Genomic DNA, 12,605 nt, shown 5'->3' on the forward strand with positions numbered 1-12,605 from the left:
TGCTTCACCCCCATTTCTAAGCCTGGATCGCCGACAGACAGTGCAGAGATGCAAGACCTCCTCGCGCTGCTACTGGTTGAAGCAGGGTTACATTAAAGAACAGCTAAGTGTAATTTTAAGTTCTAGTATTGCATTTAACACCTAAAATGTTTTCAGTCTTAAACAGTAACGTACATTTAAACTATAGCGTACAGACTATATTTAGTGGTTAGATTATTAAGAATATTTATGTCAATGCAGTAGTAAAAGTGTGATTTAGATTTTAGATTTCATAATATCACGCATTGTAATGGTATTACTTTCTATAGACATCATTATTACGCTATACTAATAGATGAATGACGAGATAGATTCTAGAATCTACAGGTTGCAACACATCTGATTGAACACCGTATAAATTTAACAATTTAAATAAAGTAATGCTACTTTTCTTATATTTTCTCTAATGTTACACGCATTGTATTTTCCTTATAGTCTTTACATAGAAGTATTTAATATTATTTACATATATAGTTTTATTCAACAGGTAACCACTATAATAATTATTAAAATTGTACAATGCTATTCACCATCAGAATTCGTCACGAATAAATATAGTCATTAGTTTTAAGTATTATACAATTGTGTTTTCTTTCTCTGTACATGCCTGGCGCCCAATATCTAGATATCTTTTGTTTATTATTATTGATTAATTTTCTCTCTAGTGAAATACCTTATCCACGACTGCTCTTCAATGAAAAGCTGCCGTTCGCAGTGGTAGTTGTTTTAAAAAACGCTACAATTTTTTAATAATACAGAATTCACAGTTAAAAATTAAATTAAAAAAAAATAAAAGTAACTCTATAGCATTGCAATTCCATGTTGACATGGAACATACGTAAGGATATTCTTCACTCTCAATCTTAATAATAAGAATATTAAAATACTTATTAATAAAAAATAAATAAATTATCAACTAATTTTTAATTTTAATTGCTCTGAATTTTCATATTTCTACGGAAGTAAAACCTTCATATAACGAACTTCCATTTATAATTAAGAACTGTAAGGTTTCCTTGAATTTATTATATTTACTTTGAAAACAAATAAAAGCTTTTAAACAAAGGAGCTTTACTTTTTCGTAGTTTCTAGAATTAAGAAATTTTCTTTCGACTCGAGAGTTCTAGTTTCATAAAGTAAATTGAGCGCGAACGCTAGAACTGAATAGTAGTTTAATCAAGAGAATATTTTTCGGGATAGAAGCGAAGTAGAAGTAGCAGCATTTTATTATATGGTACATGTAGGAGGAAGTGTTAAAGGGCCATATTATATATTTTTACTATAAAATCTATAAACACATTCTTAGTTAATTAGACACATTAATAATATAATTAGGTACAATTCATATTTTAAGATACAAATACTCATACATACTGTTAGAACTGTATAAAAATCTGTTAAAAAATATATAAAAAACTAATAATGATATAATTATAGTATACATAAAAAAACGGATAATTAGTGATTTCAATTAATATTGTGTAAGTAATTTTGATACACTAATTTTCAGGGGAGGTTCGTAGCACTGGAAGATGGTGAGGCACATTAGAAGAGAATTTTTATAAGTATGTATATAGGGCGGCCATTAGTGCGAGGAAGTCCAATATCGTCGTAGTTGACAAATGTATGAAAAAAAACTTCTACATAAAAAAGGTGCATATCCTAAAAAAAAATTTCTTTAAAATTGGAGTCAAATTACCATTTTTCTGTACAAAATTGGGTTCAGCATAAAATTCAGCATACATCACACTATTGATTTATTTGAAGCACTATATATGCGGGATTTCCATGATAATTCATATTTGAAAATTTTCATTTTTTAAAAAGTGGTAAAAACCTGGAGTGAATTTAACTTATTAATACATTAATGCTTAAGTATGTATACCCGTTTGGCAAAGCTAATGTTAGCAATAGGAGATTCTCAATGCGATAAAAAAAGATGACACGGCTGCAGTCTACTCTGCAGTGTAACAAAGAGAGATAACTCTGTTTTCCCTTCCACTGATTAGAAGAAGTGACACGATGAGTGTGAGTGAAAAGATCGCTTCTGAGATAGAGGGCGGGACCACAAGCGTCTGCTTCGCGTCGGCGGTGGAACTTCGACAAAAGAAAAAATTACGGAAAAAAAAATTAGTAATGAGTGGCAGAACAGGGTTGCCAGATTTGTTAGACAGTAAATTTATTTCTTTGCTATTTGATTATCTTTTATTTATAAATCAAAAGCCTTATTAATTAAATTAATTAGATAATTTTTCACGACTTTCAAAAGAAATTGTTAATAAAAATGTATTGTTAATAAAAATTAATAAATATCGATATATAAAATGATCAATCAAAATTAAAAGTAGAATAAACTGCACAAGCAAAATAAAATATAATATTTAGGTACAAAATTAGCATTTCTGTGTTCCTAAAATTGAACACGCAAATAAAATACAAACAAAACAAATATAACAAGAATTAGAAATAGCTAGTTATAATATGATTTAATATCAAAAAATCTTATTAACTTAAATAATATTAATATATTAATAAAAGCATTTAAAACTAATAAGTAGGGGTATCAGTCACTTTTTACCTTTGTACAAAGTTCGTTAACTCATATCTCGTCGGCTTAATCGGCTTAGTGCGTAACTCCATTCCTACAAATTTTTCAGGAGACACAAAAAACGATTTTACCTCTAACTTTATTTAATTTTATCACAATTATTGCTTTTAATGATTAAAAAATATCATAAAAGTGACAAAAACGAGGGGCATAATTAGTATTGTAACATTAATCATTAGGGGGAGAAATGCAGGTTCAACTTTAGTAAATGAATGAGACAAAATATTTTCTAAATATATCATCTTCGGAAATGCTGGCAATACAGCACATAATCTGGGATAATAAGAATTTTTGAGAATGTCTTCGTAATTCTGCGACCGGACAGAACGATGACCTATAATTTCTAAACAAAATATAATAAACAATATTGTTTACGAATATCAGAATATACGGTTGATGACGCGATAGTTGCTTAATTTTTAGTAGTTTTTCTAGATTTTGTTTAAATCGGTAGATCGGTAGCTTACAGACGAAAGAGGTAGACCTGGCAACTCTAATGGACTGACACGCTGGCGCGACGCGTAGGCGCGGAGAGAAGAATAATATTAATAGCGATAAAGGGCAGGTGGGTGGGATGAGGCGCGGAGACGGTCCTATTTCCAAAATTTGTTGTCTTATTGGAGTTTGTCTAACTCGATAGTCGTAGTGGAAGTGGAAACGGGGAAATTGTTGTCCATCTCTGTTTAAGCTTATACTTTTTATAGCCGTTTCATTCCAATACATGTAATTCATATGCCTAGATATCAAGTTACCAATCCTGTATGGCGAGGTATCTAGGATAAAATAAGATATCGTAATTTAAGATGTAGGTAATTTATTGTAGAATAACGGATGAAAAATACAATTATTATTGATGCAAATAGGAAAAAATATAAAATTGTGATTAAAGATGTATCGATTAATACGTGTAATTTTTCAAATTTATTGGTGAGGCACTGCCTCACCTGCCTCATAGGACAAGCCGCCCCTGCTAATTTTATTATTGCGTTTATTGTATATTTTGTGTCTTAGGTAATAAATTTTAATATGAAAAAAGTATGTATACACCATCTCAATGAAACAGATGTACACGAAGGGCATACCATATTTGAACACTCATCAAAATTGAACTAGCATGATGTCTCATATTTTTTCTAATCTCAAAAAATCTACCACAAGTTATGATTGTCGAGAATAGCACGGATCTTAACCAAAACCGGTATAGGAAGGTTTTTTTGGGTCGCTGATCATGAATCTGACGTCGCATTGGTAGAATTCTAAACGGCGGATCCAATATGGCCGATGCGAATTTCAAAAGTCGCAAGGATTTTGACCAAAACCGGCATATGTATTTTTATGCGTCGCTGATCATGAATCTGACGTCGGATTCGCAAAATTAAAAATAGCTGATCAAATATGGCCGACGCGAATTTAAAAGAAAACACGGATACGAATAAAATCAGGATATATTATGTGAGTCTCTTGAGTGGCTGATTGCGAATCTGAATTCAAATGAGCCATTGATCGCGAGTTTGACCTCGGAATTGGCAAAACTCAAGATGGCGGATCCCATATATGTCCGTAGGTATCCCAAACTTATATTATTATTAAGGATAAATTATACTCATATGAATGTCGTTTATCTCATTTGGCTCGAATATTTCGAGCACGTAATCAAAACCAACCTGTAACGATAATATAACAAATGAGATAGAATAGAGATCGAATGTTGTAGATTGCAGATTATATGTGAGAAGGGAAGTTAGTCACCGCGACCTTATAGATTCTATTGTGTTACTATACCAAAGTTTATGGCACGCGTAGTTGTCGTCTCGGCGCACTCAGTGATGAAGAGTGTTCTGGCGTTTCCCTATTTTCCACAGAGAATTAGCATTCGTCGTTTCTATTTTAGACTCTACTAAGATGTTCATTGAGGAGACAGTGTCCTGTTAGTACCTATGGATTTTATTAAACATCTGCCTATATATACAGGGTGAGTTTTCTACGATGTTCTCTATGGGTATCTTGGAAAGTACTGGAGCTAGAGAGTCGGTCAAATGGGAAATAATTGCAGTTTTTGCAAAGACAAACATATGTGTCTTTTAGATTTTTGAAAAAAATTATGGCTTCCTAGATATTTTGAAAAAAAAAACATTTTGGCTATTTTAAAAATGAGTTCTAATTCCATTACAATCTATTTTAGAAAAAATTCACAGTCCTTTACAAAGATGCAACCGGGGGGGCATTAAAAATGATGAATAATATAGTGGCGAATTACAAAAAATCCTTTTCAATGAAAATTAATGAGTTAAATAAAATAATTTAATAAATTACTAGCTTTTTCTCGCGACTACGTTTGCGTTACACCTCGAATCATTCATGCATTGATTTAAATGATTTTTTACTTCTTTATAGAGAGCTAGTGAGCATAGATGTTTTTTATTTTTCATCTTTTTTTTATTTATTAAGAGCACTGATACTCTCTTTATAGGTTATTTTTTATTCTTTGAAGGATAATTGAGGAAGATATATTTCGTTATGATGTCACTAAATAAACCCTTGTATAAAATTTTATACTGTCTGGTTTATAATGTTATAATATTGCATTTTCGTACAGCAAACTTTAATTCCCTATTCTACACCCTAAGGGTATAAATATCATAAATTCGCTTTACCTTTGTGCCAATTTTTATGTGTATAATCCAGAGGTCACCAAGTTTTATATAAATTTTTACTAACTTTACCTATTTGGTTGATGAATTTCAAAAATTTCTTCTAATTCTTTTTGTAGGATTTCATTCTTCTAGACCAAATAGTAAGGAATTTTCATACAACAAACTGTTCCGAGATAATTTTACTCTCTAAGAGAATGAATTTTCTAAAATCGCTTTGTGTAGCTAATTCACTAATGTCGTTTAAACGAACCTTTGTGCTAATATTTATGTATGTAAAGCTGGCGGGATGAACTCACTCTAAAATATCTAAAAACGTAATATATAATCTAACTGACACACCACTGACAATGACAAATAATTTATTTCTGGAGGTATTGTGTGTAGGTGTTTTTCAGGTATGTTTTAGTATTTAGTCGTTTTACACAAAGAAATAGCCATTAAGCACTATAAGAATACTTCATAACAAATCTACACATATATACCTTTCATTTAAAAAAAGAATTATCAAGATTGGAAAAGTGGTTTCGGCGGGATGGATGCAACAAAAAAACCCTTTGAGCTTTTATATATGTATGGAATAATTATTTTTCCAACATATTTTACTTTGCAAATTTTTATAAATATTCAGACTGGCCAATATCGTACTCCACCGTGTCCAGCCTGTTTAGCCAAACGTAGGATTGATGAGATTCCTCTTCGGCGGCGTCGTGACCCTGGCCGAAGGAAGAGTCTTGAAGACGCTCATCCGCGCATAGGAATAAGTTGACTGCTTAGCGTATTGCGTATTAATCGATTCTGAAATTTTCTATCTCGTGTATAACATGTTACGCAAGTTTATTATTTTAATCTCGATTTTAATAGATAAATGTGTGAAATGCCACCTGAATATCTTCCGCCATGACATGTTTTTACATTTTTGTTATGGTAAAGTGATTTGTATAAACTTTATTCAATAACGTATACTTTCCTCCATTTGTGATTATTTAATTTTAAGCGAAAATTAAGTATAACATTTTAGGAAAAAGAAACACTGTAATATTTAAAAGAATGATAAGAAATTAGTCTTATTTTGAAAGGAAAATATAGAAAAAACTCTTTCTATAGAAAAAGTTTTTATACTAACCAGAAAACCGGTGACATATACGCGGTCTCACCGGAAACATTACTTATTACTTCGCATAACTTGAAGAATATCTACTTTTAATAATGAACACTTCAGAAATACACCAGTAAAAACATTTATTATTTGAGATTAAAACTCGAATTAAATTATAAATATTAGTTACCTATGTTGTTATAGCTTTTATAGGCCTGTTTAACGACTTAATAAGTTATTTAGCGAAAAAATCTGTGCGCGTACCTACCAATATTGTTACAGGTTAATTCGTTAAAGAAATATGTTACACAAGTTAAAAACGCTAAAATTTTAATGGTATTACTTGTGCATTATTGGCCTTATAATGTAATTTGTTGGAATTATGTCTTCTTTAAATATAATTAGACTTTTTAACGACTTTTAAGTTACCTAGAAAAAAATCTGTACACGTACCTACCAGTATTGTTACAGGTTAATGCGTGAAACAAATGTGTTACATATTATTCGTAGTATTAGTGGTATTATATTGGAATCAGCTTGGCATTAGTGGGGCATTATATGAGAAATTTTGGTATTTAATTTGTATATTTGGCATTACTTTAGCATTAGTATACAGACATTTGTCAGCGGTTTACTCCTTGTAGATAATCAAAAAGTTTTTTGATAAAATTTGCTTTTTACGTCAGATCATTTCTATGAAAAATTACATTAGATTTTTATTAAACACGCTGGGTAATTAAAACATTGACTTATAAAGCTTGTCCACTTTAAATAAGGGGTCACGAAATATCCTCCTTGGAGTGTTTGGGTTAAGGGGTGTATAATAAATTAATCGTTGTTTTATAATAAAAACCATAAAACATTTATTTGTGAGTAAAATAATGCAATGGTTGGATATCTCTCCTTTATAATTAGGTGACTAAAAATACACTAAAATAATTAGAAAAAAAATCTTGTACTGTACTTGTCTTGTACTGTACTTAAAATCTTGTACTTCTAGTCTATTTTATTTTATGTACAAATATATTATTAAATTTTAAGCATTAAGTAATAAAACACTTTGTGGGGGCCCTCTTATATCGTAAGAGGTTACGAAATATACTCCTGGTTACACCCCTTACAGAAAACAGTGTAAGGGGTGTAAATAAATTGTATAATCACTGTTTTCTATAATAAAAACTATAAAACATTTCTTATTTGTGAGACTAAAAACAAAACAATGCATTGGTTAAAATAAGTACATTCAATACATATGTATGTGTTATAACATAATATAGCCATTACTATTATACTATTATTATTAAAATAATATGTGCGTAACATATTTCTTTAACGAATTAACCTGTAACAGACATTTATATGCCCAGTATATTTTTGTTTAATAAACCAATCAGGAAAAATCTAAAACCTACCGTTATAGGAGGTATAAGATGATTAAACTTATATAATGACAACTACTTATCGGATAACAAATTAATTACTACTGTCAGCTAGTTCAGCTACTGTCTAGGTAGAATATGCAGTTAATTACAGTTACCTATGATCTAGGTAGATTAAAGCTTATTTTGACGTTACCTCTCACTTCGGTGTCACAAGCTGAATTTTTCAGGGATGGAAGTACAGTACATGATATGGGGACCCTTATTCCGAAAGTAGTACAAAATTAGACCGGGTAAAAGGCACTATCATCAAAAATCGATATATTAATACCACCGTATAGAGAAAACAAATACTTATTTTTTCATCCAGTACACAATAAAGTCTTCGTAGGGAGTAATTTTTTATAATTATTTACGAAAAAGCATTTCCATTAGCGCTTATGACCAAAAAAAACTTTAAACATGAATAATCATTTCAATCATGCGAAAATTTGGTTTAAAAATAGATTTTTTTTAATATAACTTTCATTTAACGAAAAACGAAAGCCTAAATGAAAAAAAGAAACAATTTAAAAGTTTCGCTTATGTCTTGATAGGGTATCAAAGCAAACCCCATATTTTTTGCTTTTAAACTAATAAAGATATATCAATAAACAATTAGTGATGTAATGGTTTTTGCGCGCGCTGGCCGACTGCCGCCGCTGCGCCGAGATTTCCTATACCCTTGTATATATGACGTCATGGTGTGGCAAATGTAGCATTTTAATTCGATTTGGGCTCCCTTATATAGGATAACAGAAACATTTTCAATGTTAAAAAAGCTTTCAGATAAAGTTGTAGATAATCACATCCCTAATGAGACTGTGTTCTGCTTTTTTTTTCTAAAGCTGGTCATTTTTGACATATGACACAAACATATGTTTTTCTTAATGGAAACCACAGATGGCAATGATTTCATGAAAATAAAAACCCAGTACCTATATCTGTACTGCAGTGTTTTAGAAAAATATTTTTATACTGCTGCGAGGATGAAAATGTATAAATAGATTACCTTTTTATGTTTACCACGTAATTTTTCAAAGAAAGTTTGATTGCCAATTTATAATTGTTTCTATTAGGTGTATATATTTATAATCCACTCACACACACACACACATGTAAGCTCATAAAAACATAGAAAGATACGAAAACATTTTATTTTCTATATTGAAGGGAAATTATTCAATATAGCCGTTGAGGGTTAATTTCCAGACTAATTAAAAGCAATAATAACAGTATGTTTTCATAGCGGTTAAGATTTTATTGACTATATTCAACATTTCTAGATAAAATGTAACAATATTTATACAAAAAATAAAAACAAGATTAATTTTATATTTTATAAAAACGTTGGTGGTGCACACGCGACAATCGTAAAAGAAAAAAAAAACAAGTCGTATTTTTAATAATACATATTTTTTTCTGGTAAATCCTATATTAACTCACTAAAATTTGGTATAGGTCCCATGTCCAGAACCAAAGACATAGTACATCGAAATTCTACTATAGCCGTCGCTATCCTGTTTAAATAAAGTCAGAGAATTTGAAAAACGAAATTAACCCTTATAATTGGTATGATATATCTTCCTTACGGAACGACTGCTAAAACACACAGAACTTTAATTGGAAATGGATTAACGAGAAATACCGACAGATTATTGGCGCCAGGAACAAGGCACTAGTGCAAAGGAACGATAGAGGCGTTAAATTTGGTGCTAATAGCTCTACGCCACAAGTTATGGAGGGAGTCTTGAGTTATACTTGTAATTGAGCAGCCACTTATCTAGCTTACCTACAGGGACAAAAACGATTGGCGGTCCAACAAATAACAGGAGCGGTTAATCCAAATGTCAAATGTTTATTTAAAAACAACTATTTGTGCTATAACGATATTTTTAAATAAAAATAGGATATCAGTTATTTATTTACAGACTTTTTTTGTGAAAGTTTATATTCTGAATTAAATTCGTATATATGCGCGGAGGGTAAACTTGTATTTCAAAAAAACAGCATATCGGGTTTCCATTTTAAGATTTTTACTCGAATTTCTTTAAAAAATAATAACCTTACCGTGCATTTTATAAGATACTGCCATCGATATACTGGTTGGAAAGGGAAACCGTATAACTTAAATATCTTCAATAGGTACCTCTTAATGTATAAATGTTGTATTTGGTGGTTTCTAGGCATGCCAAGTCGATTAGTGAATCGGAATTTTAGCCAAATTTCGATGTTTTTCACCTAAAATATATATTTTTAATTGAATTATGAATTATGAAATATTAGGCATATCGAACTTAATTACGATAAAGTTCAATACTTTACTCAAGGAATACCTATCTTACTTGGGTAAAAAATGTATACAGGGTGGCCCATCGAAAACGTTCCGCGAGGCATAACGGCCAGGAATTTTTTTTTTTCAAAAAATCCAAAAACACGTCAATTTTGTTTGTGAGGGGGACAACTTTTGCCCCAAAAATGATTGCAAAATCCCCTCTAAGCGGGGGTGTCATCCCCCAACTTTTTTCAAATGGGAAGGGGGGTCAAGGGGTACCGCACTGAAAAGGGCTTTTTATTCTCTATACTTTCCCGCTTCGTTTTTGAAAATCGGTCGAGTCACTGAGAAAATATGAAGGATTGAAATTTGAAAAGTTTATTTAAACATTTATCAGAGTAAATGATAAGGATAAATTCCTTCGACCAATTTGATACTGACCCAAAATAGAATTTCCAAAAATACCAGCCCACACGTTCAATTTCTGAGGGTTTTGTGTGTGCACCTCGTGAAAAACCCCTCAGCCCAGTACCGACAGTTATGCCGATTAACTACACCGTTCAAAAAGAAAGTACACTCATCCGAAAAACACACATTAAATAGGAAATTATTATCATTCGCCACTCGTTCACTCACAGTTTCACAAAATTGCAAGCGACGATCAAAATCGTCTTCGTTGAGTTCTTGTACCAATTGAATTTTGTACGGGTGGAACTTGTGTTTTTTTAATATCCTTTGGACACTGGTACGATTCACACCGGCTAATTTTGCATTGGCTAATTTTCTTGTTCTCAGCGTACTATCCATGGCAACTTGGCCCAATACGAATACCTCCATAGCTTCATTTACTACAGGGTTTTCCCTCTGCCTCTTTTTATTCATAACGGAACTAGTTTCGCGAAATTTTGCTACTAACTCGCTAACAATTTTGCCATAAAGGTGTTTTTCAGGATGGCATTCATTGAATATCTGCGGAACCCGATTGCTACATTCATATTTTTAAAATAAAGTTCGATTATTTCCACTTTTTCTGCAAGTGAGTACACCATAATTGTTAAAAAGTATAACGATATTGAGATAATAAGAACTTCAACGCACAAGTCACAGAACAGCTATCTAGTAACTGCCGCACCTGATCGTTCAACCTTGTGGCAAGTGAAAGAATGCGTAAACATCTAGAAATAATAAGAAAAAAAAGCAAATTGGTCGAAGAAATTTATCCTTATCATTTACTATAAATGTTTAAATAGACTTTTCAAATTTCAATCCTTCATATTTTCTCAATGACGACCGATTTTCAAAAACGAAGCGGGAAAGTATAGAGAATAAAAAGCCCTTTTCATTGCGGTACCACTTGACCCACCTTCCCATTTGAAAAACGTTGGGGGATGACACCTCCGCTTAGAGGGTTGAAGATTTTGCAACCATTTTTATGGCAAAAGTTGTCCCCCTCACACGGAAAAAAATAATTTCTATATTCAAGAACAATCATACACTTAAAATTTTATACTTTCTTTAAGAATAGTATTCTTTCCATGAGTACAACAAATATTTGGAACTATTTTACTTTTACACTTGCTTTTTAAATATAGTTATAGTCACTTTAAGTAATTTTCAATCTAAAAAAAGAATAAAATGACTTATATTTAAGAAAAACTTAAATTACTATCAAGTGAATAAATCCTCTAGCAACGAAGAAACTATTATTAAATGAAGTATAAATGCTTTTATATAATAATAAGTAGGTATTCTTAACATTTTAAAACTTTTACTTGAAATCGGTTAAGTGACCATCCCCAACAGCAACAACGCAACAGTGTATTCCTCATTCCTATCTTCATTTGGTTTCTGTTTCTCCTCTGCGATAGGAGACTTTATATAAAGACCGGGTATTTTATATAAAGTTTTTTTTGTTATGGTTTGTGCTTGTGATATGTTAAAATGGAGGACCTTCTTCAGGCATGGGAGATGACGGATTTGATCCCAAAATTTCAAGGTAATTTTAGCAATAATCCTACATTATTTGATGACATTGGTTTGAGGTTAGGGGGACTCCATTTTAATATGCATTATTTCTTATACATTGGTGGTAAACTATATAGGTATGTTTTTACAATTTTTATTATCGTTTCTCGTTTTCAATTAGCTATGCCGCTGTTCAATATCTACCTATATTGGGAAATTACACAGTTTTATTAGTTATTAGTATTTTCTTATTACGAAAAGCATATAATTTGGTAGGTGATGTTTGGCTAATCTAATTTAAAAAGTATTAACCATATTCGGGGTTATTCTGGTGATATTTCAATATTCCATACCTATTGGAAATGGAAATTAAAATTTTTAGCATGTCCCAACTCTATTATATTCATGTATGTTACCGGGCAAACCCGATTTTAGGATGAACTAGTTTTTCTTAGGACGAATATTAACCGGGATCGAAAAACTATATAGTTCTCACAAAATTCGGTAACGTGTTCTCTATGCTTTCGGAGATTCGGGTTCGATCTTATTA

The 12,605-nt window shown here is 31.3% G+C and overlaps 1 long non-coding RNA gene across 1 annotated transcript; it reads right to left on the minus strand.

The window, feature by feature from the left end:
* Positions 1–1,683: 1,683 nt before the first annotated feature.
* On the minus strand, positions 1,684–11,993 carry LOC115889357. The gene is made up of 3 exons (XR_004051434.1): positions 11,863–11,993; positions 9,886–10,056; positions 1,684–1,701 (listed from the first exon to the last, which is right to left on the minus strand). It is a non-coding gene; the product is annotated as an uncharacterized LOC115889357 (long non-coding RNA).
* Positions 11,994–12,605: the final 612 nt, after the last annotated feature.

This window comes from Sitophilus oryzae, unplaced genomic scaffold (genome assembly GCF_002938485.1).
Source record: "Sitophilus oryzae breed Bouriz unplaced genomic scaffold, Soryzae_2.0 scaffold_1177_pilon_pilon, whole genome shotgun sequence".
In the NCBI taxonomy this organism is placed as follows: Eukaryota; Metazoa; Arthropoda; class Insecta; order Coleoptera; family Curculionidae; genus Sitophilus; species Sitophilus oryzae.